Source organism: Oryctolagus cuniculus, chromosome 11, assembly GCF_051225735.1.
Source record: "Oryctolagus cuniculus isolate XC-2025 breed Fujian yellow rabbit chromosome 11, ASM5122573v1, whole genome shotgun sequence".
Classification (NCBI taxonomy): Eukaryota; Metazoa; Chordata; class Mammalia; order Lagomorpha; family Leporidae; genus Oryctolagus; species Oryctolagus cuniculus.
In genome coordinates, this window is record NC_142877.1 from 30,009,171 (window position 1) to 30,035,643 (window position 26,473).

At 48.6% G+C, this 26,473-nt stretch overlaps 1 protein-coding gene across 5 annotated transcripts in view; it reads right to left on the minus strand.

Moving 5' to 3' along the window:
* Nucleotides 1-23,012, minus strand: part of SLC23A2 (solute carrier family 23 member 2) — a 123,481-nt gene extending 100,469 nt beyond the window's left edge. For 4 of the 5 annotated variants that reach the window (XM_051845288.3, XM_089307248.1, XM_051845286.3 and 1 more), the window contains exon 1: nucleotides 22,855-23,012. The gene's annotated coding sequence lies outside the window, so the exon portion shown is untranslated. The remainder of the gene's footprint in view (nucleotides 1-22,854) is intronic. The other variant, XM_089307247.1, reaches the window with a different exon arrangement.
* Between the last annotated feature and the right edge of the window lie 3,461 nt (nucleotides 23,013-26,473).

The window sequence follows — 26,473 nt, forward strand, 5'->3', positions numbered from 1 at the left end:
CAGGAGAGACCAGAACCAAGTTCCTGGCTCCTGGCTTTGGGCCATTCTGGGGAGTGAACCAGACACGACAGGCAATTTGTGTGTGTGTCTGTGTGCGTGCACGTGTGTGTGTGTGAGACTTTGCCTTTCAAATAAATAAATCTTAAAAAAAAAAAAAAAAAATCAACTCTCCCTGAGGGAGCATTCAGCCTAGTAGCTAAGAAACCTGGGTTCAATTCCTAGCTCCAGTTCTCTCTTTTTTTTTTTTTTTTTTTTTTTTTGGACAGGCAGAGTGGACAGTGAGAGAGACAGAGAGAAAGGTCTTCCTTTACCGTTGGTTCACCCTCCAATGGCTGCTACGGCCGGCGCACCGCGCTGATCGGAAGCCAGGAGCCAGCTGCTTCTCCTGGTCTCCCATGGGGTGCAGGGCCCAAGCACTTGGGCCATCCTCCACTGCACTCCTGGGCCACAGCAGAGAGCTGGACTGGAAGAGGAGCAACCGGGACAGAATCCGGCGCCCTGACCGGGACTAGAACCCGGTGTGCTGGCGCCGCAGGCGGAGGATTAGCCTATTGAGCCATGGCACCAGCCCCTAGCTCCAGCTCTTGACTTTGGCTTCTCACAAAGCAATTTTGCCCTCAGTTGGGCTTCCTGTTTTTAAGATTTATTTCTCTATTTACTTGAAATGCAGATTGCTAAGGGGAGTGAGAGGTGCACCGGCAGGGAGCTGGATCCAAAGTTGGGCAGCCAGAACTCGCACCAACACTCTGATATAGGATGCTGGCTTCACAAGGGGCAGCAAACCCCACTGCCCTACAATGCTGGTGCCCAGCTGGCCTTTCTCCATTGATAATCTTTTTGTTTGTTTGTTTGTTTTTGTTTTCTTTTGACAGGCAGAGTTAGAGAGAGAGACAGAGAGAAAGCTCTTCTTTTTCCATTGGTTCACCCCTCAAATGGCCGCTACAGCCGGCGCACTGCGCCAATTCGAAGCCAGGAGCCAGGTGCCTCCTGGTCTCCCATGCGGGTGCAGGGCCCAAGCACTTGGGCCATCCTCCACTGCACTCCCGGGCCACAGCAGAGAGCTGGACTGGAAGAGGATAATCTTCTAACTCCATATTCCCTAGCATAAGGTCTTAATCAAAAAGCTCAACTTTCTAAAGACTTCTCAAGTTCTATGTGCCAAGCATGGCCCTACATATCACACATGCATCATTTCTTCACAACAACCCTCAGGAACTACTTGGTCCCCATCTACAAGGCACGAGGATTTCCAGTCAAGGTCACGGATCTGTGACAGGATCAGAATCCATCAGGACTAAAATAGAGCCCTTGTTTTTCATTACAACTACACATTGCCTTAAAAACCACCAATAAAAGCATCTGCAGGTATCTGCAGGGAAAACAGAAAAGATTTTAATTACTAAAAATCACCTTAGGGGCCAGCGCTGTGGCATAGTGGGTAAAGCCGCCACCTGAAGTGCTGGCATCCCACATGGGCACCAGTTCTAGTCCCGGCTGCTCCACTTCCAACCCAGCTCTCTGCTATGGCCTGGGAAAGCAGTAGAAGATGGCCCAAGTGCTTGGGCCCCTGCACCTGGGAGATCTGGAAGAAGCTCCTGGCTTTGGATTAGTGCAGCTCTGGTTGCTGCGGCCACTTGGGGAGTGAACCAGCGGATGGAAGACATCTCTCTGCCTTTCAAATGAAATAAATCTTTAAAAAAAAATTGCCGCCTTCAGCTGGGACTGTGGCATGGGTTAGGCCACTATCTGCAATACCGCATCCCATATGAGTACCAGTTCAAATCCCAGCTGCTCCAGTTGCACCCAGCTCCCTGCTGATGCACCTGGAAAAGCAACAGAGGATGGCCCAAGTATTTGGGCCCCTGCCTTCCATATAGGAGACCAAGATGAAGTTGCAGGCTCCTGGCTTCAGTAACACCCAGCTCCAGCCATTGCAGCCACTTGGTGAATAACCAGCAGATGGAAGATCTCTACCTCTCTGTAACCCTGCCTCTCAAGTAAATAAACCTTTAAAGAACAAAACAAAACAAAAATCATCTTCTGGGGCAGGCATCTGTTGCAGCATTTGAGCAACAACATGGGATACCCACAGCCCATCTCTGAATGCCTGGGTTCAAGTCCCAGCTCTGCGCTCCATTCTGGCTTCCCGCTAATGCACACCCTGGAGGACAGCAGGTGATGGTGCCAGTACCTGGGTCCCTGCAGCATTCCTGACTTCAGCCTTGCTCAGCCCCAACTGTTGTGGGCATTTGAGGAGTGAACCAGCAGATAAAAGATGTCTCTATGGCTCTCTCTCTGCCTTTCAAATAAAGTAAATAACTTAAAAAAAAAAAAAAAAGCACCTTGAAGAGGCTCTTCCAAATGTACGAAAACACTGAGAAGGAGTGCATCAAAAAGACGGCCCATACTACTTGTGTAGCTAGGTTATCAGTAGCCACACAAACGTTGCCCTATTTATTAAATGAGCACATCTCATACACGCTTGTACCTGTGCACACGCTTCACCATACAGAGAACCCAGAGGCTGACTCCAGCTGTCTTGGGAAGCGCCAGCCTAGCCCTCAGCAGTGAGGCTGAGCCTCCAAGGGGAAGAAAAATGCCCAAGGCCATCAGCCAATTAGCCAGACTCTCACTGGAAAACTAAGAATCCTTCAACTCTGTCTTTCAAGTACATGAAAATATTTTTTAAATAAACTTAAAAAAAAAAAAAAAAGAATGACTTGCTTTCAGTTAACTACACCATAATAATGGATACTGCTCTTTGGAAAATACGGGTTGCACAACACGTTTCATATGATCCCACTTTTATTGAAAGAATAATTACACGGTATTTATTTGTGTACACAGGAGAGCTGGCAAGGGTCCCCAGGAGGTGAGGGGGAGGGCGTAGGAGATTATATGGATTTCCCAATGTACAGAATTCTCCCAGGTTAGCATTATTTTTCCACTTTGGGTATGCCCAGATTTGAAATGTTCGTGAGGGCAACGGGGCACGTTAACGGAACGTCACGTTAGCTAACAGCAGAGATTTCTGAGTGGGCGAGTGAAAGCATGCGGCCTCGCTTAGGCCTTTATTCTGGGCAAAGTGCTCTCCTAAGCTGAGTGCTCAAGAGTGTGGGGCTGCGCTTCCCACCAGCAGACAGGAACCTGAGACCACAGAACTGCGCCACCAGCCCGAGCATCAGAGAAGCCGCAAGTGCGCCTTTTGGGAAAGGGGTTACACAGAGGGAGCCGACCCCGTGTCAGAGCGCGCCCAGAACAGTCCTCCCCTCCGCAGGTTCCGCCACACTCCAGAAACACACAAACCCCCTGAGCACACAAAGGAACGCACAGGGCCACGGGACGCATCACTGGGAAGGCAGGGCCAGCCAGCTGCCTTTCCCAGGAGGGGCACGCTGGATTCACAAGAATCGTGCTCTGAGTGTCTGTGGCTTCCTAACTGTGCTTTTTGCAAAAGGACCACAGGTTATGCCTCCCTGAACCAAAACCCCAAGTCCGAAAATCCTGAGCAAAGTGATGCCACAAGTGGAAAATTCCATACCACGAGACTTTAATTCATGCACAAACTTATTTAAAATGTAAAAAACTACCTCCGAGCTATGTGTTTCAGGTGCGTGTGGAACACAAATGATCTTCATGTTGAGACTTGGGTCCTAGCGCCAAGATATCTCATTGCATAAATGCAAATATTCCGAAACCTGAAAAATCCAAAATACTTCTGATGCCCCGTATCTCAGGTAAGGGCTATGCACCCTGTATGTGCTATGGCTCCCAGACTTGGACTTCACCCACCAAAGAGCGGACTGGAAATAATTCACAGCTGTCTTCTTTGTGTTTTACCACATTATTTAATGTCTACACTGACTCCCACCATCATTTCCTTAAAATGGGGCATTAACTCTTTAACGGCAGAAGACAGACCACTAGGGACCAAACCAGCCCCAGGCCAGCATGTCCCGCAGTCAGATCATTGTATGGTTCAGCATATGCCCAAAAAAGGCTGACAAAATACCTCCTCCTGATTTAAAAACCCAGAATCAAAACTTATTCAAAGCAAATTAAAAGGATACTTCCTGATACAGCAAAAAAATCTCCTGAAAACAACACTGCACAATCTTCACACTTTTACATAGTTCATAGTTTTTAAAGGACTCACCAAAGAACAACTTGAGTGTACCTGGATATTTTGGGGAGTTTTTGTTTCTTTAAGGAAAACTTTTTTTTAATAACTTTTTTAACTTTTTAAACCTGAACAGGTAGCAATAAACAAACTACAAAAATGAAGAACTATCCTTTAAAAAAGGTGCTTTGCTGAGACAAATTCACAGGTTGGTTACTTCCCACCCTCACCAGTAGAAAATGGGAAAATTTCCCAAACCCTTCTGGGAAAACTAACCAATTGACAAAGAAAGCACAAGAGAAGAGAGCGGTGTGTTAACTTCATCTGCCATTCCTTTTTTTTTTTTTTTTTTTAATTTTGCAAACTAAATGTGACTAAAAAAAAAAGATTTATTTATTAGAAAGAATTATAGAGAGAGGAAGAGACAGAGATTTCCATCCATTGGTTCACTCCCCAAAAGCTGAAATGGCCAGGGCAAAGCACGGCCAAAACCAGGAGCTAAGAGCTTCATCCAGGTGCAGAGGCCCAAGAGCTTGGCCATCTCAAACAGCCTTTCCCAGGCCATTAGCAGGGAGATGGATGGGAAGTGGAGCAGCCGGGACTTGAACCAGCACCCATATGGGATGCCAGCATGCAGGCAGTGGCTTTGCCAATTATACCACAGCACTGACTCCAACTTTTTTCTAAACTTTTGCAAACATGGTATCTGATTTCAGTCCTACCTTCTTTGATCCATATGTCTACAGTTTTTTATACACCGTTGGTGCCTTTTACACATTTTTTCAGGTGTTTGGGTTTTTCTTACATTCATTTGCAAAGAAAACCTGGGGCTGGCATTGTAGTAGGGCAGGTTAAGCTAACACTTGCAATACCAGCAACCATATTGGAGTACCAGTTCAAGATCCAGATGCTCTACTTCTAAGCCAACTCCCTAATGCATCTGGGAAGACAGCAAAGATGGCCCAAGTACTTGGGCCCCTGTCACCCACATGGGAGACCCAGATGGAGTTCCTGGCTCCTGGCTGAGGTCTGGCCCAACCCCGACTGTTACAGGTACCTGGAGAGTAAACCAGCAGATCAAAGATGGCTGTCTCTGTCTCTCCCTCTCTCTGCCTAACAAATAACTAAAAAATTCATTCATTAAAAATGCTATTTTAGGAAAATAACTAGGTTGTATAACTGTGTACACTTTAGTTCTAGGAAAGTCGGTATTCAGTGTTTAAGAACTGCCTGACCATCAAGGAGAGAGGCGCCTTTCTCTGAAGGGAGGAAGGAACCTCCACTGTGATATGGCCTTGACTAAACAAATTCAGAGTTGGTGAACTCAAGGGGCTTCCATAGCCTAGACAGCTCATAGCAAGAGTCTCGGGTGATTGCTGACGTCATAAATAAGAGTGCCAATTGTTAAATCAACAACGGGAGTCACTGGGTTCATGCTCCCCTCGCAGGATCTCTGTCCTTAATATGTTTATCTATGAAACTCAAAAACAACACTACTAGTCGAACAATACCCTATACCTGGTTCGGTTGTGTGAGTGCAACCTGTTGAAATCCCTGCTTAGTATATACTAAATTGATCTTCGGTATATGAAGGTAACCGAAAATGAAACGTGATGAAGCGGGGGGAGGGGAGAGGAAGTGGGTGAGGGGAGGGCCACGGGAGGTCGGGAGGTGGGGGTGGGGGGGAGGCTATTGTGGTCCATAAGCTGTACTTTGGAAATTTATGCTCATTAAATAAATTTAAAAAAAAAAAAAAAAGAACTGCCTGAATAAATTATGACAGTGAAATACTTCAACAAAGCCATTCTGGGTTACACTATCTAATGACATGGGAAATCGATCTGTAGAAAAAACACCCCTACTTTTATAAAAACCACACTTGTTCAGCCAGGCAGGCCACCTAGGACATTACCAAAATATTTTGATCCTCCCAATGGTGTCAGATTTCAGCAATGGCCTCTCTGTTTTACATGTTGCTAATAAACGTGTATTATATTTGTGATTTCTCTTTTCAAGATTTAACATTCGCAAATAAAAGGGTGGGCGTCAGGCATGACAGTCTCGGTCTCTTTGCCATTCAATGAAAATAAGTTAAGTGTTTTAAATAAAACTCATAAATGCACATGCCAAACAAGTCACTAAGAGTACGCACGCCCAATGCTTAGATTGCATCTTTAATCCCTTATTACAAATGGAATAAACTCTCCAATACAAGAAAAATGAGGGCTTTGTCCATCCTCCCAACTACGTGGAAAGCTAAGGACTAAAATCCCAATTAGTATTCCTGGCAAAATGACCAAGTAAAAAATACAGTCCAATGGCAATTATTGGTGGTAATAAGTCACACTCAACTAACACAAATGGTTCTATTTTTCCCTTAATAAACTGTGCCTTTGCATGTAACTAAGCAGTGTGAAACAATGCTGAAAAGCCTATTTTACACACACTGTCCCCAAAACTTCCTAAAATTTTCCCAAAATGTCTTGGAGTGATCAGGATTAGCTAATAATTTGGATAAATGGCCTCGGGGTCAGAATTTTGAAGTCAGATCCAGGAAGACCTGGAAAGGGTTACACTCCTGTCCCAGGCCAGCTGGCTCTTCCCACTGTCCACTCCCCACCCCAACCCGCCCAGCCCTCTGAACAGACTGCACCCCAAACAGAAAGGTTTAGGAACCCCGCAGCCTCACCCTCCACCAGCAGTGCAGGCACAAGGCAGGGGGGCCAGACTCCCCACTGGAGGCAGCAGGAGAACCAGAATTCAGACTGGTCTCATTTCTCTGTTAAAAACCATCAAAAGCAGAGGGAGTTCGGCACAGTGGTTAAGACACAGCTTGGGAGCACTCGTATCCCATCAGAACGCGTGGGTTTGAGTCGCGGCTCTGGTCCTGGATTCCAGCTTCCTGCTACTTCCCTGAGAAGCAGAAGGTGATGGCTCAAGTACTGGAACGCCTGTCACCCATGTGGAGGCCACGACGGAGTTCAAGTTTTTGACTTTGACCTGGACCAGCCCTGGCTATCGTGTGCGTTTGAGGAGCAAACCAGTGGATAGAAGAACTCTGTCTCTACTATTCAAATAAAATGAAAATAAAAATAAAAAAATAAAAATCTTCAGTGGAGGGGGTGACGCAGTGGGACAGCAGGTTAAAGCCCTGGCCTGAAGGGCCGGCAACCCATATGGGCACCGGTCCATATCCCAGATGCTCCTCTTCTGATCCAGCTCTCTGCTATGGCCCGGGGTCCTCGGTCCCATGCACCTATGTGGGAGACCCGGAAGAAGCTCCTGGCTCCTGGCTTCGGATCGGCGCAGCTCCAACCCTTGCAGCCATCTGGGCAGTGAACCAGCGGATGGAAGACCTCTCTCTCTGTCTCTGCCTCTTTCTGTAACTGTCTTTCAAATAAATAAAATAAAATAAATCTTCAGTGGAAAGCCTATAAAAGACATCTAGCACCTCTTTCTGGAATAAGAGCACCCAACCTCCCATGTCAAGGCCATATTTACTGTGGCAATGATCTTAAAAATCTTCTTCAAGTTCAAATTTTACTTTTCTTTAAACTCAAATCTGATGGCTCCAGATATTTTAGTAGATAAGAAAATCTGAAATATTAATACCTTAAACAAAATCAGGTTCTGATTGATTTTTACCCATCTTTAAAAAAAAATATTTCCTTTGAAACTTTAAGTCTTGAAAAATGAAATTGCAAATTTGGGAACTAAATTCCAGGGAAACAATTTACAAATAATACATCTCCAATGTCACAAAATAACATAAGACAAAATGGAGAAAATATTTATAATACTTATTAAAATACTAATATCCTTGAAAGAAAAATAATTGCTATAAACCACCAAAAAGGAGAAGGCATTGTGGAGCAGTGGGTTAAGCCATTACTTGCAATGCTGGAATCCTATATCAAAGCGCCAGTTCAAGTTCTAGCTGCTCTGTTTCCTATCCAGCTCCCTGCTAATGCACCTGGGAAAGCAGCAGAAAATGACCCAGGTACTTGGGCCCCTGCACCCTGTGGGAGAGACTCAGATGGAGCTGCAGGCTCCTGGCTTCAGCCTGGCCCATCCCCAACCATCACAACATTTTGGAGATGGAAAATGCCTGCCTTTCTCTCCCTCTCCCTTTCTGCCTTTCAAATAAATAAAATCAGCCTCTTAAAAAATTAAAAGTAAAAATAAACAACCAAAAAAAAAAAATTACCAGACTAGAAAAACTTGAAGGAAATGAATAAGCCAAATAAAATTAAAAATGGAAAAGGAATCATTAAAAAGTTCAAACTAGTTACCAAAGAAAAACAAAACATATCTGGTGATCCTATTCTTCACTCAATTGACAAAAAAATGAAAAAACTTAATTATAGCAATACTTTCCAGGATATTAACTATAAGAGGTATCTGGCATGTGTGTTATCCATGTGCTGAAAGCTTAAAAATGCAAATGATGTCCCTTCTAAAACTTTAGCCTAAAGAAATAATCAGAAAAACATACACAGATTTATGTACAAGGCTGTTCCTCATTACTTTGGGTCTACCATGGCGAGCAAAACAAAAAAGGCTCAGAAACTAAATATCCAACAACAAAATTTGTCAAATAACGTGATGCATTCAGGACAAAGGAGCTGCTAAAAATCATGTTTTAACAGACTAATAATTTAATCCCAGGAGGCTGGCGCTGTGGCAAAGCCAGTAAAGCCACCGCCTGCAGTGCCGGCATCCCATATGGGTGCTGGTTCAAGTCCTAGCTGTTCCACTTCTGATCCAGCTCTCTGGTATGGCCTGGGGAAGATGGTCCAAGTGCTTGGGCCCCTGCACTCTCGTGGAAGACCCGGAAGAAGCTCCAGGATCCTGGCTCCTAATAGGCACAGCTCCAGTCCTTATGGCCATTTGAGGAGTGAACCAGTGGATAAAAGACTCTCTCTCTCTCTCTCCCCCTCCCACCCTCCCTCCCTCTTCCTCTCTGTAACACTGCCTTTCAAATAAATACATCCTTTAAAAAAATTTAGTCCCATCCCTAAGAAATACAGCTAAATAAAAGCCATTTGAAAAGGCCCCTGCAAGATCTATTTGAAAACAAATACAATTACATATATTACACAGTGTATATGTGCGGGTAGATACACATACATGGTAATTTTACTTTCAGATATAACCACAAAAAAAAAAAAAAACCCACTCAATGGGTCAAAAAAAGCTACTTTGTGCATAAAAACGTCACCACAAACCTACTACTACTTGTAAGCTCTCTCTTAAGACAGGACGCCAGTCTCACTTCCAGATATTTTTCCAGTAATTCTGATCTTAATTCTGATCAGTTCGTAACCTTCAACAGTCATTCTACCCAATAGCTTCAGTGTTCTCCACACAGTTCCTAAAATAGCTGTGAATTTCCTGCATGTTCTCTCAATTCATTTCCTACTGCAAAAAAAAAGGGGGGGGGGGCAAAAGACAAAAGTTTCTGAGACGTGACAGACACTCCCCAGGGACTCTGCTCTACCTCTGATCCCTGAATGGACCAGGAACAACTCCACACACCCGTGGGGACGTCAATGGCAAAATCATTTAATTACTGGGGAGAATGACGTCAGTGCTCACATTAAATTCAGAGACAGTGCGCACACAGACATCTCTGATGCATTCGTCACCAAAGAGACACAGGAGGGTGTGACGTGACCGCTGACATTCCCATCCTGTTCTGCGCTGAGCCAACCACGAGAAGACCTCGGGCACGAGACGCATCCGAGTTTCAGTCCTCAGCCTTGGCTGCTCGCTGAAATCACCCTAAGGTTTTTCACCTGATCAGCTGCATCTGAGCAGCTGAGGATGGAACCAGGAATTGGCCATTGTTTAAAGTTCCCTGGATGATGCCCCTTTGCTGGCAAGGTTGAGGATCACTGACTGCAAGCTTTATTTTTCAAACAATAGATAATGAACGATCCTCGAGAGTAGAGAAATCTATTCAGTGGGCTGGGGCTGACAATTTTCTAATTCCAAAAACTCTGGCAGAGAGCATTTTTCTTGGAGGCTGAGATGTCTGCATCTCAACAGGAGTGTCTGGGATTGACACCTGACTCTCGCTGGCTCCCGATTCCAGTCTCCTGCTGGCGCAGACCCCGGGAGGCAGCAGTGATGCCCTAAGTAGCTGCGTTCCTGTAATCCATATAGGAGACCTGGACTGTACTTCTCCCTGCTTTCAGCCAGAGCCAGGCCCAGCCCTGGGCCATTGCAGGCATTTGGAGAGTGAACCAACAACTGGCAGCACTCTCTTTTTTGGGCACGTGTCTCTTTTTACCTCTCTTTCTCTCTCTCTCTCTCTGCCTCTCAAATATTAAAAAATAAATAAATAAAAACCTGAATTGAGGTTGAAGTGCAGTGGGTTGAGCAGCCCCCTGCAATGCAGGCATCCCATGTCGGAGTACTGGTTCAAATCCCAGCTGCTCCACTTCCAATCCATCTCCCGAATAATGCACCTGGGAAGGTAATGGAAGATGGTCCAAGTGCTTGGGCCCTTGCCACCAACGTGGGAGACTCAGATGGAGTTCCACGCTCCTGGCTTCAACCTGGCCCAGCCCTGGTTATTGTGGCCACTTGGGGAGTGAACCAACAGATGGAGGATATCTCTCTCCTCTCCCTCTCTAACTCTGCCTTTCAAATGAATAAATAGATCTTTTTAAAAAAATTGAATTGAATTGAGTAGGACACCAAATGAAATTTCCTAGTTAAGAAGCCAGCATTGTGGTACAGCAAGTTAAACCACGATTTGTAATGCTGGCATCTCATATCAGAGCACCGGTTTGAGCCCAGCTGCTCTACTTCAGAACCAGCTCCCTACTAATAGTCTGAAATGGTTCAAGTGCTTGGGTTCCTGCCACCCACATGGGAGACCAAGATGGAATTTCAGGATTCTGGCTTCAGCCTGGCCCAGCCCCAGCTGTTGTGGCTACTCGGGGATCAACCAACGGATGAAGATAGATTTCTCTATCTCTTTCTTTCCCACTGTTAGACTGCCTTTCAAATAAATAAAATAAATGTTTTGAAAAGGAAAGTTTCCAGTTAAAAATACATAATTCTTAGCAATACTGACACTAATCTACAAATCAAAATCCCATCTGCCTTTTTGGCAAAAATTGAGAAACTGATCTTGCAATTCATGGACCCAGAATATCCAAAACCATCTTGAAAAAGAAGATAACTGAAGGACTTGGGCTCCTGGATTTCAGAACTTAACAGAAAGCTACAGTAATTAAGGCGGTGTGGTCTAAGAATATACATACAGGATGATAAAACAATGGCGACACAGAGATTTATGGGAGACAACTGACCATCTCGAAATAAATCGTAGCATGATTTTCAACAAGGGTGTGAGGACAGTTCAGCAGGGCAGGACTAAACTTTCCAACAAATGCTGCTCAGACAACTGAAGCTCAAACATCAAAGAATTAGGTTGGACCCCTGTGTCATAACACATGCAAAATTTAACTCAAAAATAACAGACCCAAAAAGAATACATAAATAACAGATCCAAGTCTAAGAGGTGAAGGAACAAACCTCTTAAAAACCAAAAAGGGGAAGGGCTGGCACTGCAGTGCTGGCATCCCAAAGGGGCACCAGTTCGAGTCCCGGGTACTCCACTTTGGATCCAGCTCTCTGCTATGGCCTGGGAAAGCAGTGAAAAATGGCCCAAGTTCCATGTGGGAGACCTGGAAGAAGCTCCTGGCTTCAGATCGGTGCAGCTCTGCCCATCTGGGGAGTGAATCAGTGGATGGAAGATCTCTGTCTCTCTGTCTCTGCCTCTGCCTCTCTGTAATTCTCCCTTTCAAATAAATGAATAATCTTTAAACAAACGAAAAAAAAAAAATCAAAAAGGGGTGTCAACGACCTTAAGTTAAGCAAAGGTTTCTTAGATATGGCAACAAAAGAAAGCATAAACTAACAGATAAATGGGACAGCATCAAAGTTTTAAACTTGTGCTTCAAAGGACACCGGATGGTGGGTGTTGAGCTGCCACTTGGGAGAGCCACACTCCATGTCAGAATGCCTGGATTCCAGTCACGGCTCAGCTTCTGATTCCAGCTTCATTATGTGCAGCTTGGGAGGCAGCAGGTGATGGCTCAAGTACTTGGTTCCCTGGCACTCACACAGGACACCTGGATTGAGTTCCAGGCTCCTGGCAGTGGGTAGGCCCAGCCCTGGGTAAGATGGGCATTGGAGAGTGAGCCGGTAGGTAAATCTCCCTGTCATTCAGCCTTTGAAATATAATAAACAAACAAACAAATGAATAAATAGAAATGGGGGGGAGAACATCAGCAAGAAAATGAAGACGACGACCCACCCACCCTACTTGCAAATTACAGATTAGAAAAGGGACGCATGCAGAATACATTAAGAATCCTTACAACTCAACAATAAAAAGCCAAATAATAGAACTTCTAAAAGGGCAAAGGATTTGCATAGACATTTCTCCAGAAAAGACATAGAAATGGCCAATAAACACATGAAAACATGCTCTCAACATGATTAGTCATTAAGGAAATGGAAATCAAAACCACTGCATACACATCAGGGTGGCCATAACCAAAAAGACAACAACAAGTGTCAGAAAGGATGTGGGACAACTGGAACCTCACACACTGCTGATGCACCCACTCAGAGAAACAGTCTGGCGGTTCCTCAAAACATTTAACACAGAAGTATCACATGCTTCAGTAATTCCACTTCCAGGCATTCACCAAGAAAACTGAAAACACAACCACACAAAAACGTGTATACAAATGTTCCTAGCAGCATTTTCCTAACAGGGAAAATGTGAGAAGAATTCAAATGTCCATTGATCGATTAATGGATAAACAAAATGTGGTAGCCCCATACAACAGGATGTTTCTCAGCAATAAAAATGAAGTGCTGATAGGGGTCACCTTAGATTAACCTTGAAAACGTAAGACCAAGTAGAAAAGCAAGGCACAAAAACCCATGTATTGTATGATCCCTCTTCTACACCCAGAATAGGCAAATCCACAGAATAGGATGACAGATTAGGGGTTGCCAGGGTTTGGGGGGAAAGGGCAGATAGGGAGTGACTGTTAATGGGTACAAGGGTTTGTTTTTGAAGTAATAAAAACGTTCTTAAATAGGAGTGGTTATAAAACTCAGTGAATAGACTAAAAATCAAGTGTAGCCTTTAAAGGGTAAATTTTATGGCATGTGAATGATCTCAATAAAGCTTTTCTCCCTAGTGTTCTGAATGCTGGGAGCCCCTCCCCTGCCATTCCCACAGAAGCTCCTGTGACTCCTTTTCCATAAGAAAGTATGAATGAATCACCCCTTCCAACATCCTGTATTTCATGACCAGGCCACAAAATCAACTTAGGGCCTCGGAATCAATGTTTGTTTTCATGAAATGGGAACAGAGGACATCAGGATACGCAGCAGCACAGAAGGTTATGTGTTTTTTGGTTTTTTTTTTTTTTTTTTTTTTTTTTTGGGAACTTTTGTTCACCATACGGTGTGTATGTGTGTGGATGAAAAGGGGGTCAGCCAAAACACAAGCCTGAAAAATATACGAAGTCATCGCTGGACACCGAGTCAAGAATAAAACATTGGAAGATCTCAGAGCAGAAACTGGAAAAAAAAAAGTTCAAGCCACTTTGGAACATCACCACAAGCACTGGACCAAACACTAGAAAAGGTGAACTTGACCGCTGTCAAGTGAAATAACAAACCAGAGTCTCACCCACCTCCAGGGCTCCCAAGAAGGGCTCAGAGCAGCTTCCCGCTCCCACAAAATTCAAGAGTCCCCCTGTTGGGAGTCTATAGCAGACTCCACGGCAGGACACGTGCAAACACACACCTTTCACTAACTGTATATGTGGTGAGGGAGTGCAGGATGGGAAGCCAGGAAATGTAGGGCCCAAACTCACACTGGACATCAAGACGCAGGTGCAAAAGGAGGACCTGAACATATAGGCAGGCGGGCCAGAAAAACAAGGCAGAGAGAGCAAAATTGCTACTGCTGACACACTCCGGTTATCTTCCCATGGATGAAAGAGTAAATAAAGGGAGAGAAACAGGAAGCCACATGGCTTCTCTGTGAGTTTCAAGGACTGTGGGTCGGAATCTCTGCTGTAACAGACGCAAGCAGCTGCAGAATACAGCAGCATGGGCCGGCGCCGCAGCTCACTAGGCTAATCCTCCGCCTTGCGGCGCCGGCACACCGGGTTCTAGTCCCGGTCGGGGTGCCGGATTCTGTCCTGGTTGCCCCTCTTCCAGGCCAGCTCTCTGCTGTGGCCCGGGAGTGCAGTGGAGGATGGCCCAAGTCCTTGGGCCCTGCACCCCATGGGAGACCAGGATAAGTACCTGGCTCCTGCCATCGGATCAGCGCGGTGCGCCGGCCACAGCGGCCATTGGAGGGTGAACCAACGGCAAAGGAAGACCTTTCTCTCTGTCTCTCTCACTGTCCACTCTGCCTGTCAAAAAAAAAAAAAAAAAAAAAAAAAACAAGAATACAGCAGCATGGGCTAAAAACCAGAAGCTCTGGTGCAGCGAGACAGACCACGTGGAATTCCTCACGGTGAGAAATTTGAGGTCGCCATCAAATCACCGGGGAACAGAACTTATTTGGAGAATCTCCACGTTAACGGGGACAGATCCTACCAAGAATACCTGTGAGGATTCCAAGGCCGATGTCAAGGTGACGAGATCTGTTCAATTTCTATGTATGATATTGTCATTCAGTGCGAAAGACATCAGAAACAGGACACGACACTTCTTTCATACCATTTTCACTGCATTCCAATAAAAACCAAGTCCAAGAGGGATCACTACAAATATCAGATTAAACCTGTTCAGAGAGTACCTCACCGATACACAGAGAAAGAAATGTGTAATCACAGGAAGCGGTGACCTGCACGACAAAATGCCCGTTTGCTGCTCTTCCGCTGCCTATGCAAGAAACTCAACAGCACAATAGCAGAGCTGGGCCGGGCAGCACAGCAGATCCACGCTAGCTCATGTTCCAGACGGACACACAGAGACTTCAGGTGTCCTCCATCCAGGACGGGGCAAACAGGCTGTGAGAAAATAGGAAGACTTCCAAGCTTGACCCAAGAAAAAATGCTCAAGGCCGGTGTCGTGGAGTAGTAGGCTAAGCACCAGCACCCCATATGGTCAGTGGTTCGAGTCCCAGCTGTTCCACTTCAGATCAAGCTCTCTGCTATGGCCTGGAAAAGCAGTGGAAGATGGCCCAAGACTTTGGGCCCCTGCACCTGCATGGGGGACTTATAAGAGGCTCCTGGCTTCAGATCAGCTTAGCTCCAGCCACTTGTGGCCATTTGGGGAGTGAACCAGCAGATGGAAGACCTTTCTATCTCTCCCTCTCTCTAATTCTGCCTCTCAAATAAATCAATAAATCCTAAAAAAAAAAAAAAAATTTCTCCCGGTCACAAAGTTCCATGGCAAGACTAGGAGGGCATAGCTGCAAGGCCAGCTGTGTTGTAAGACGGAAGGAGCCTATGTCTTGGCCAAAAAGAGGACCACCTTGAAAAATGGGAGCAGGAAACACATTTTTATGTTGGAAGGCCACAGATTCTGGCTAGCAGCAACTACCTGCCTAATACCTGTGGTCAAGTGTGAGACGTGAGAGCCAGAAAGCCTGCTTTACTTCATCTGTGCTGGTTAGGAAATGGGGAGGAGGTCGAGGGAGGGAAGGAAGATGATCTCATACGAAACAGCAATAAACACTCTATAGAACAGGGGTGGGGAATGTCTGCCCGCAGGCTGTATAAGGCTCACAAAATTATCCAGTCCGGCCATGCCAAGGCAACTGCAGGCGGGCCATGAAATTTAAAAAAAAAAAAAAATCTATAGCGGGCTAATCTTCAAGGTGATGGTTCCGTGTGGCTGTGGATGATGTTATAAATATCCAAACGGCCTTTGGCAGAAAAAAGATGTCCCACCCAGACTTAGTTTTTGTTAACAAACAAATGTAAGGACAAAGACTGCTTCAGTTTGTGAACAGAACAGACAGAAAAGATACCAAGTTCCCCCCCGAGTTAACTTACACACTTAATGAAATTTCCCATTGAAAGGATTTTGAAACCCTCAGTTGAAAAACACTGGGGAAAAAAAGAATTGCATGTAGGCATTATGAAATAATAAAATCTAAAGTAATTATGATTAAAACAGGTCACGGCAAAGGAAGAGACAGATAGATAAAGTGAACACAACAATAAATCCTATAACAGATCCAAGGATGCAGGGTATGATTAAGGGGTTATTTTAAGTTAATAAAGATGAATTTATGAATATATTGTGCTGGGGAAAATGTAAAACTAGGGGGAAAAATACTTCTCACTTCAAACCATTCTCCAGTACAAATATCAGATTAAGTAAACCAAATACTTTTTTTGAAAAGAACTAAGAGAAAATATTGATAAATACTTCTAAAATCTTAGGGTGGAGAAGCCAAGAGAAAGAAAACAAAAGATTAATAGATTTGAATTCAGAGTGTAGGAAAAATATTTGCAGCTTAGGACAAAAAAATGCAAATCTTAGCAGATTTCTCAGGCAGGAAGCAAGGACCAAATATAACATCTAATAGCACCAACTTTACTCAAAGATTAAGGGGGAAAAATGTTCCATATTAAAACAAACACTGATGTTCCTGGAACGGAATGAAAAAGTCACATTAATTTTGGATAAAACAGAAGACTTAAAAGAAGCGCCGCACTAGTTATACTCCGCAACATACATTCCCTCATGCCATACATTCACAGAATAATTTATGAAGCAAAGTCTTCAAATATGAGAGCTCCTGGCAAAAAGAAGTGTATGAACTCATGGGAAGCTGCCAGCACCGATCACATCTCCCATTCCAAGAAGCAGGGGTTCACAAGCTTTTTCTATCTGAAGACCCAGATAGCGAGAACTTCAGGCTCCCTGGTTATTTGGTCTCCAGTGACCATGGCTGTGTTACAATAAAACTTTATTTACAAGAACAGGTGCTGAAATGCAAATTCAGGGCTCCACCGAGAACCTTCCCATTGAGAAACTCAGTCTGAGATCCTGGTGACAGCGATGGTGGTTGGTGGTGGCGGCTGGTGATGGCAGCAGCAGCGGCAGCAGCGTGTAAGATAAGGAAGAGCTTGGAGCTATCCCCAGCCTGGTGACAGTGAAGGATTTTGGCCAGCACTGCAGCTGCAGCGAACAAGAAAGCCAGACAAACCTTGAGGCTGAAATCCCAACTAAGTAGAGAGCATGAGAAATAGCGTTTCCTCCGTGAAGGCCAAGGACGCCACAGTATGTCTGATCCAAAGCAGGGTGGAAAAATCCATCCTCAAGAGCCTTAAGGCCAAGACCTCTGTGATGAGATGAAGCCCAGAATGAAAAAGCAAATTCAGATTTAATTAAATCAATCTATGTGCTCGCTTGATCAAAGGGGCAGCCACTGCAAAACGTAGCTGGGGTTGGGAGCTGTGGAAGATTCCTGCGGCGGCACTCGTGGAGGGAGCCCAAGCGGGAAACACGGAAGCCGGGAACCAGCGCAGGCAGAGGGAGGCTGAAGCCAGGGGAGCAGGCCCTCCTCCCAGCGCACCCTCCACTCTCACCCCAGGGCGTGCTCTAGACTCTACAATGCCCATCTGAACAAGTCACTCCCATTCTGCGAATCGCCTGGTAGTCTTCCAACAAAATATAACCACCGTGAAACAGCCTCAAATAAACCTTCCTAGGAGCAAGTGCTTCTCCCCTACTGCCTGGGTCCCAGTGCTGGCTCTGCTGCTGATTTCAGCTTCCTGCTCATGTGCACCTTGGGAGGCGGCAGGTGATGGCTCAAGTCCTTGGGTCCCTGCCACTGGCTGGAGAGACCCGGATTGAGTTCCAGGCTTCTGACTTCAGCTTGGCCCAGCCCTGGCTGTTGCGGGCATCTGGGGAGCGAACCAGCAAATGGAAGCTCTGTCTCTGCCTTTCAAATAAACAATTTTTTAAAAACAGAGGTGGCTCTCTAGATGGGTGACCGCCACAGGCACCCAACAACTGATGCAGGGAGACCCAAGCCATCACCACTTTGGGCAGAACCTATGACAAGCTCTGAGTGAAGAAGCTCTCCTGTCCACTGACCACAGCCAGCCACTCTCCATGGAGCGACTGTCCCTGGAGGGCCTTAGAAGCTGCACAGACCTGGGATGAGCAGGGGCCCGGGGTCCAGGGAGAGATCTAAGACAATGAGACCATTCACATTCCATAAAACATCTTCCCCCCCACCCCAATCCCCTTCATTCCAGCTGGGTGTGTCAGGCTGGCCCAGCATCCTCACAGGCCCTGACTCTGCTGCCCAGGCATCTCAGTGGTCACTTTCGGGCAGGGAACCTTTTAGTCCCTTCACCCATCTCCCTCCCCTCTCATATCTGATCCATTAGCCAACTGCAGCCCCACCTGGGAATCCAACCACTTCCCACTGTGCCCCCATTGCCTTGGTCTGCCCCTCCACCAGCCACCTGGCTGGTCTTCCCGCTGCCCTGCCCTGCCTTCAGTCTCATACAGCAAGGGCCACCGTGTCCTTGTCAAAAGCTAAATCACAGCCAGTACTGTAGTGCAGTGGGTCAAGTCACTGCTTGCAATGCCAGAAATCCCCTATGGGAGAGCCAGCTACTCCGCTTCGGATCCAGCTTCCTGCTAACGCACCCTGGGAAAGCAGCAGATGACCCAAGTCCTTTGGCCTCTCCAGCCACGTGGGAGACTCAGATGGAGTGCTGGGCTCTTGGCTTCAGCCTGGCCTGGACCTGGCAGTTGCAGCCATTTGAGGAGTAAAGCAGCAGATGAAAGATGTCTGTCTCTCCCTCTTTCTGTCACCCTGCCTTTCAAATAAATATTAAAAAAAAAAAAAAAGAAAAACCAACTCAGTCCAGGCCCTTCTTTTACTCACAACGCTCCTGAAGGCTTCCACCCTGCAGAGTAGAATCTACTGGCATCACTAATGGTCCTTACATCGTCTGACCTCAAAATCAAATTCTCCCCTCCTCCTGCCTCAGGGCCCTTGCATCTGCTCAGAAAGTTCTCCCCCCCCAATCACGCACCTCATATCTTTGGTCAAAGATGATGAAAGCCCTCTGCTATGCACTGTACTGTACCTCGCTCCCCTCCCCACCCCCCAAAATTCACAAGTTGAAGCAACTGCATTTGGAAATCAGGCCTTTAGGAGATAATTAATGTTAAATTATGTCTCAAGGGTGGGGATGTAATCCAATAGGATTAGTGATTGCATAAGAAGACAAAAGAGATAAGACCGCACCAAGTAAAGGCCATGTGGACTCAAAGAGAAGGTAGCCAGAGAGCACCCTCACCAAAACCACAGGCCAGCACCGTGACCTTGGCCTTGGCAGCCTCCAGAAGTGTAAGATATGAATCCCTGCTGTTTAGGCCCCTCAGTCTATGGTATCTAATTATGGGAGCTGGAGCAGACGGACACTCCCTCCCTCCCGCCTCCCCTCCTGGAAGTTTCAGCTCCTTTTCTAACACTGCAAAATGCCTCCCACCAGGAGTGGGAGCTCTGTGTGGGCAAGGGATCTCCCTGCAGCATCTCGGGCACCAACAGAGAAACGTGTGAAAGGCACAAGCTGGAAGCCCATGGAAATCACCAAGCAGCAAATGAGAAGAGTGCCACGGGGCACACAAAGGGCACGTGGCAACCCTGAGGCAGCGATGGCACAGCTAACCTGCGGCCCAACCGGTCCTTAGGAAAGAGAGGACAAGAAAAGCCCCAGTGCTGGGCCCTCCGACAGAACAGATGGGCATGAAAGTGCATTAATGCGGTTATCCAGCATCAGGACCCAAATGACTGATGTGTAGGTTTTACAGGCAAGGCCTCTCACATGATTAATTTTTTAAAAAGTTCAGGAAGATTGAATAAAAATTAGTGCTTAAAAAGCTTCCATTTATAAGTACAAAGCACCATGCAGTTGCAAACATACTGCTGGCTTTTCATTTCCTTAACCAAAACGGGTTCCTTAAACTCCCAGCAGTAGCAGATAGGTGTGCCCAGATGCATCCCTGGGTTGTCTAGAAAGACACTGCACAGGAAGGCAATAGCCGGCTCATGATTCCAACACCCAAACTAAAGCTCAGGCTCCCTAAGGGTCAAAGACTGGATTTTTTTTTTTTTTTTTTTTTTTTTTTTTTTGACAGGCAGAGTGGACAGTGAGAGAGAGAGACAGAGAGAAAGGTCTTCCTTTGCCGTTGGTTCACCCTCCAATGGCCGCCACGGCCGGCGCGCTGCAGCCGGCGCACCGCACTGATCCGATGGCAGGAGCCAGGAGCCAGGTGCTTTTCCTGGTCTCCCATGGGGTGCAGGGCCCAAGCACCCGGGCCATCCTCCACTGCACTCCCTGGCCACAGCAGAGGGCCGGCCTGGAAGAGGGGCAACTGGGACAGAATCCGGCGCCCCGACCGGGACTAGAACCCGGTGTGCCGGCGCCGCTAGGCGGAGGATTAGCCTATTGAGCCGCGGCGCCGGCCAAGACTGGATTTTATTCCACAATGATTTAGTCAACTTAATGGATGGGGGATGGGAGTGGTGGCAGACAATACACAGGTAGGGGGACAGTTGGATGAGTGCTCAGTAGAGTGAACAGGTGGGTGGATGGATGGACAGACAGATACATGGGCAGACAGATGGCTACTTAAGTTTGCCCCAGGACACAAAATTCAATTCTGCAATGGTAAGCCCACTAGACCTTGCTGTAGTCAGATAGCTTGATTGCCATGAGACCATAGCAAAACCATCTACAGTATCCTGGTACTTTCATTTAAAAAAAAAAAAAAAAAAAAAAAAAAAAAAAAAAACAACCACCACACATCCTAACAGATGCTTAGGGGCTGGCGCTGTGGCGCAGCGGGTGCCATGTGGGCACCGGTTTAAGGCCCGGCTGCTCCACTTCCGATCCAGCCCTCTGCTGTGGCCTGGGAAAGCAGTAGTCCTTGGGCCCCGGCACCCGTGTAGGAGACCTGGAAGAAGCTCCTGGCTTCGGATAGCCACAGCTCCGCCTGTTGCAGCCATCTGGGGAGTGAACCAGAAGATGGAAAACCTCTCTGCCTCTGCCTCTCTGTAACTCTGCCTTTCAAATAGATAAATCTTAAAAAAAAAAAAAAAAAAAAAAAAAAAAAGATGTTTAAACTCAGCTTAATCAACTGTGCCACACTCAGAAAACACAACTGCCATGAAACCATGTGAAAAAAAAAATTGTCAATATGAAAAGTTGTAAAATACTTATTGGCTTTAAATTAAAAAAAAAAAAATTCCAAGAGAAATACCAGCAGAGAAACGCCCTGGAATTAATAGAATCATCTCGGTTGCCGTTTTGGCGAAGGAAATGGTCTAGAACTTAGATACCTCAAGGTCAGGTGGGGCCGGCAGCGGCCCGGACACACCCGCGGCCTGCGTTTACCTAACAGGTGTGTCATGAGGGCTTACACTGGGCACACCCACAGATGCCCAAAAGCTGTTCAATTTTGTAATACCTTCCTAAGCGGCTCTCCTAGGGCCAACGCCAACCCGGTGCAGAAATCTGAATTAATGACCTGAGAAGGTCCCTTCTAAATCTCACCAAACCCCCTCAAGGCCCAAGTGAAAAAGGCAGGTGTGGACCAGCCCGGCAGCACTCAAACGCAAAAGCAGAAAGACAAAACCTGCTCCAGCCATCCCTGAGCCTCGCCTCTGGCCTGAGGAGGGAGGAACTGGCGGAGGGCGGTCACATGGCCACTAATGACAGCTCACACCAGAATGCCTCGGACTCCCGCTCCCACGCCCTCGCGCATCTCGGGGCCTTGCGGCTACACGGGTGACCCAGGGGTCAGCAGGGACCGCGCACCGCAGCTGCAGCCCGAGCCCGCGGCGCACACAGCCAAGGCCGGGGCCTCCTCCACCTGCGGCTGCCCTCGCCTACCCTCTGCCCTGACAGTCGGTCATCGCCCATCAGCCGCGCTCCAAAACGCCCCGCCTGGAGGCCGCCTTCCCATCCGCTAACCATCCAAGGGACACCCCGGATGGGCCGAGCGCAGCAAGAACCCCTGCGCCCTCACAGCGGGCACACTCGAAATGTCAATTCCTCTAGCCACAAAAGCTGGCGACGAAGGGGACCCCCGCGACCCCTGAGCGGAGCGCGGCAGGCCAGGGTGAAAAGGCCCTGGGGTCGCAGCGGCCGCTCCTAAAATTACTTGGCGCAGCCTTTGTCGGAGGGAAGAAAGCCAGAACGCAGAAGGCATCCCCCGCCCCGCGCCGCCCCTCTCCTCAGCCCCGAATTCCCGGGGGCGCCAGGATGCCCGGCGTGCACCTCCCGGGCGCAGCGAGGGGCGCGACCCAGGACTCGCGGGCGCAGAGCCCGGGAGGCGGAGGAGGCGACAGCCAGCCCTGTCCCGGGGGGAAGCCCCGCTCGCTTCCCCGCCGAGCGGCCTGAGGGCCCGGGCGGCTGCAGCTCAGAGGTGAGCGCTCCGGGGCCCGGCTGGGTCCGGCGGGGCGGCCGCGGCGGGAGGCCGCCGGGCATCAGGGGGCTGGGCGGACGGGCGCGAGGCTCCCGAAGCCGGGTCGTGTGGGGGCGGGGGGCGCAGGCCGCGCCGCGGGGCCGGTGACAGCGCTCGGGGGCTGTGCCAGGCCGGCCTCGTGGGCGCGGCGGGCAGCTCGCGGCCCGGCCGGCAGGTGCGGCCCGCGGGCGGGCGAGCGGGAAGCGCGGCGGCCCGGCTCTCACCTGACTGCAGCTCGCTAGGCTCCCGTCCTGCCACCGCGTCTGGGCGCTGCAGTGCCCGCCGCTTCCACCGCCGCCTCCGGTCCCCGCGACAGCCGCCTGCAAAATGGCGCCGCGGAGGGGCGGGCCGGAGGCGGGGAGCAGCGGAGCCGCCCGCCCCCGCGCCGGCCCAGGGCCCACCTCCCTCCCCGCCCCCCGACCCCAGCCCTCGGGCCTCCCCTAAGGGAGGGGCCGCCCCCTGGCACCCGCGAGCGCGGCCCGGCGCATCCCCGGCCTCGCGCGCCGCCGCCCACCGCCCGCGGCTCTCGCCTCCCTGCGCTTTGCCGAAAGCGCGCCGCGTTCTTGACCTTGCGCGTCGCACCTGCTGCGGGGGTCGCACCTGGAAGGCAAAACGCTCTCCCCTGCGGATCCCAACGGGGCGCCCAGCCCCGGAGTGGCTTCCCGCACGATTGCCAAGGAGTTTGCGGCGCTTTGGGCTCCGTGGGTTGGATGTTATAGCGCAGTTTCGCGGCTCCGCCAGCTAGGGCGTCAGGTTTTGTAACTCGCTGGAGAAAAGGCCGTTACGTGATGCAGACACGTCTTGCCCGGGACTCCCAGAACTGGACTCGTCGTGGGAATGTCGTGGGGGCGGGTTCTGATGCAGGGGGTCTGGGTGCAGCCCACGACTCCGCATTTCTAAAATGCCCCCTGCGATGCCCTCCGTGAGGGCCTTGGGTAAACCGGTGGCCCTCAATCTAGTTCCAGGCAGCTTCACCTGGGGGTGGGGGCGGGGGACTCCCTGAAGACACAGATGACCTCCTCCCCCTTGGATGTGCGTTTCTAGCAGTTCCCAGGTGATGCTGATGCTGCCGGTTTGGGGACCGCGCTTGAGGAGCCACTGCTGAAACCATCTTAATACGTGGCCAAATAAATAAATAAATAAAATGAGCGCTCTCTTGGACCCTCCCATCCTAAAACTACCGCCATGGCTGCTTTCCTAACCAAATACAATCCGGCAGCTCCCAGAGCCACGCGGAGGACCGAGAGCCGCGCGCGAGCTCCCGCCGCGAGGAGCAGGGTTTGGCAGGGCGGTCTTGCGCGCAGGTCCTGCGGTTTTGGGAACTGGGGGAGGGGGTGGCCAGCAACGGAGAGGATTTAATAAAGTCAGCCCTTGCGGGCTGTGTCTTGGAGGATCAGTCAGGTGCCATTCCATTGGCTTCTCTGGTGACTTCGCGTCGTTAACACGCCGGCACCGGCTTGTAAAATTCAGCAGACTTTGGAAGGCCAGCCAGGTGTGTCTGATCCTCGGTGCAGATGGAGAAAAAAAAAATCAGGAAGATTCTGTGAGCAGCACGGGGCAGGGAGGGGGGGAGAGGACAAGCACTGCCCCCATAATCGTCTTTCTTCACCGCTGAGAGTGTTTCAATTTTTTTTTTTTATTAATGCTATATGTGCCCACTCTGCAAGGATGGTAGAATCTGAGAGAATTAGAAGGGGAGTTTCAAAGTGAAGACCCTTTGGGCTTTTAAGTCTATCCCGACCTCAAGTTCATTCCACTCCCCGATGCATCCTCAGTGTCGCCAGCTCCCTGCCCACACGTGAGCAGTTCTGTCTCCTGAAAGGTCCTCCCCCTTCCCCGTCATCCCTCCCGAGGCACGGTCACTCCAGGCTCTCTCAGTCCTTCCCCGACCTTCTCTCGGCTAAATCCTACGGCCCGTCGCTGTCCTTTTCTTCCGCGATGGCTTTGTGACATTCCTTGGATTTCTGTCTTTCTTTCCGCCTTTCTTGTGATAATCCCTCTGGGTCCAGCCCGCCGAGCTACACTTCCCCCCTTCCCTTACCTGGCTCAAGTCTAGCAGTGTTGGTTTGTCCTAAGCTTTTCTACTGGCCTCCCCAGTGCCCCCGCCAAGGTCAGACTCCTCTCCGGGTTCCCCTGGCTCGCCGGGGCTTTCAGACACCCATTCCCAGCTGTTCCCTGGACAAGCTGCCCTGGGGCTTCCCCAGGGATGGTAAATACCATCGGTGGCAACCGCGCGCTCTGCATCTGCCTTTACCCAGGGGCTGACCCGCAGTATCTGAGGGGAAAGGCGTCGGCACTGACCATGCAGATGTTTTTCTTGTCATTCTGATGACTGATAAGACAACATTCCCATGACTGACAACATTCTCATTGTGTTACAAAGAGGATTTCAAGTAGATCAGGGGATGGGCAAGTCCTATGGCATTTATGGAAAGGGATCCACGTGGGTCCTGAGACCACTTCCCTGTGGATAGCAGATAGCGAGGGAGAACAGTAGAACATCTCCTGGACTCCGGTATGAGCAAGGAAACACCCAAACCATGGGCACCACCCTAATGCACCATCATCCGTGCCCATTCAACAAGGCTGAACCCACCCACCCCTCATCATGCAACTCAGCCTTACTTTCCACCTTGCTCCAGACTCCACCACAGTGTCCAGGAGCCCAGAGGGAGCACCGTGGTCCCACCTCCAAATCCTGTCACCTTCAGATCTCCTATCAGGCCCTGCCCTGAGCACTGCCCCTGCCCTATAAAAGGATGACCCCAGCCTGGATGGGAGGCAGTTCTCTCTCAAGGTTGCCTGGGCTCAGGTCTGAATGTGTGCTGTCTTTTTGCCTTTCAGTCAATCCTGTTCTGATCACCTCTATCTGCGTCTTGCAGCTGTATTCTTACACACAGGAAGACAAGAACCTGGACTGAGTGTGTGGCTGCGGCTCTCGATCTCAACATACTTTGGGGGTCCCCAGCCCCAATACAACCCCACTTGTTATTCTCCCAGAAACTGTTTCCTGCCTGTGTCCACACATTGTGCCACTGGAAACTTCGAAGGGGCCTTTAGCTCCATGTCTCCCAGCCCGTATGTCCACTCTGTCGCCATGGTCAGCTGGACAGGAGGTCTCTCCGGAATCTGCTGCTCCTCAGCACCGGGCAGACCTCACTTACTCTCCCTTGGACTCTCGCAGAAGTTCCTCTCTGGCCTCTTGGCCTCAAGAGTTATCTCCCAAAACCACCCGTGCTATCCCGAAACACAGAAGTGCCCACCTCACACCCCTTCTGAAACTCTTTCAGGGCTTCCCGGCTTAAAGAATAGCCTGGTTAAAAAAACAAAAAAAAAAACAAAAAAAAAACAAAAAAAAAAAAACAGAATGTAGGCTTTTTCCTGGAAAAGCATGCAAGGCCCTTTCTCCCCTAATAGTGAATTTCTTTATCTCCTCTTTTTCTGGACAAAGTGCTACTTTTTACTGCTGGCAGAGTGCAGCTGTTTCCAGGAGAGCCCTGACGTCAGCCGCTCACGGTTCTTTCGAGGATTCCACGAGGTCGTGTGTGCACTTTGCTCAGTGCCTGAATACACAGGTGTTCAATGTCACTGTTTTTCTGTAGTTTTAGCCTTATCGTCAATTCAAAAATTGCATGAGCGCTTTCCTATCCATTTCCTTTTCCTTCTATTTTCTGTTCATTTTTACTTCCTATTGCAGCTGATGCTAAAGTTTTTTTTCCTCCTATCTTAACTTCTCTAAATGAAAATCAGCAGAATATATTGAGAACATGCGATGACCTGGTTCACTTGATTGAAATCTCCCTCATTTCCAGGCTGTGTTACTTTTGAGCTAATTGTAGCTTG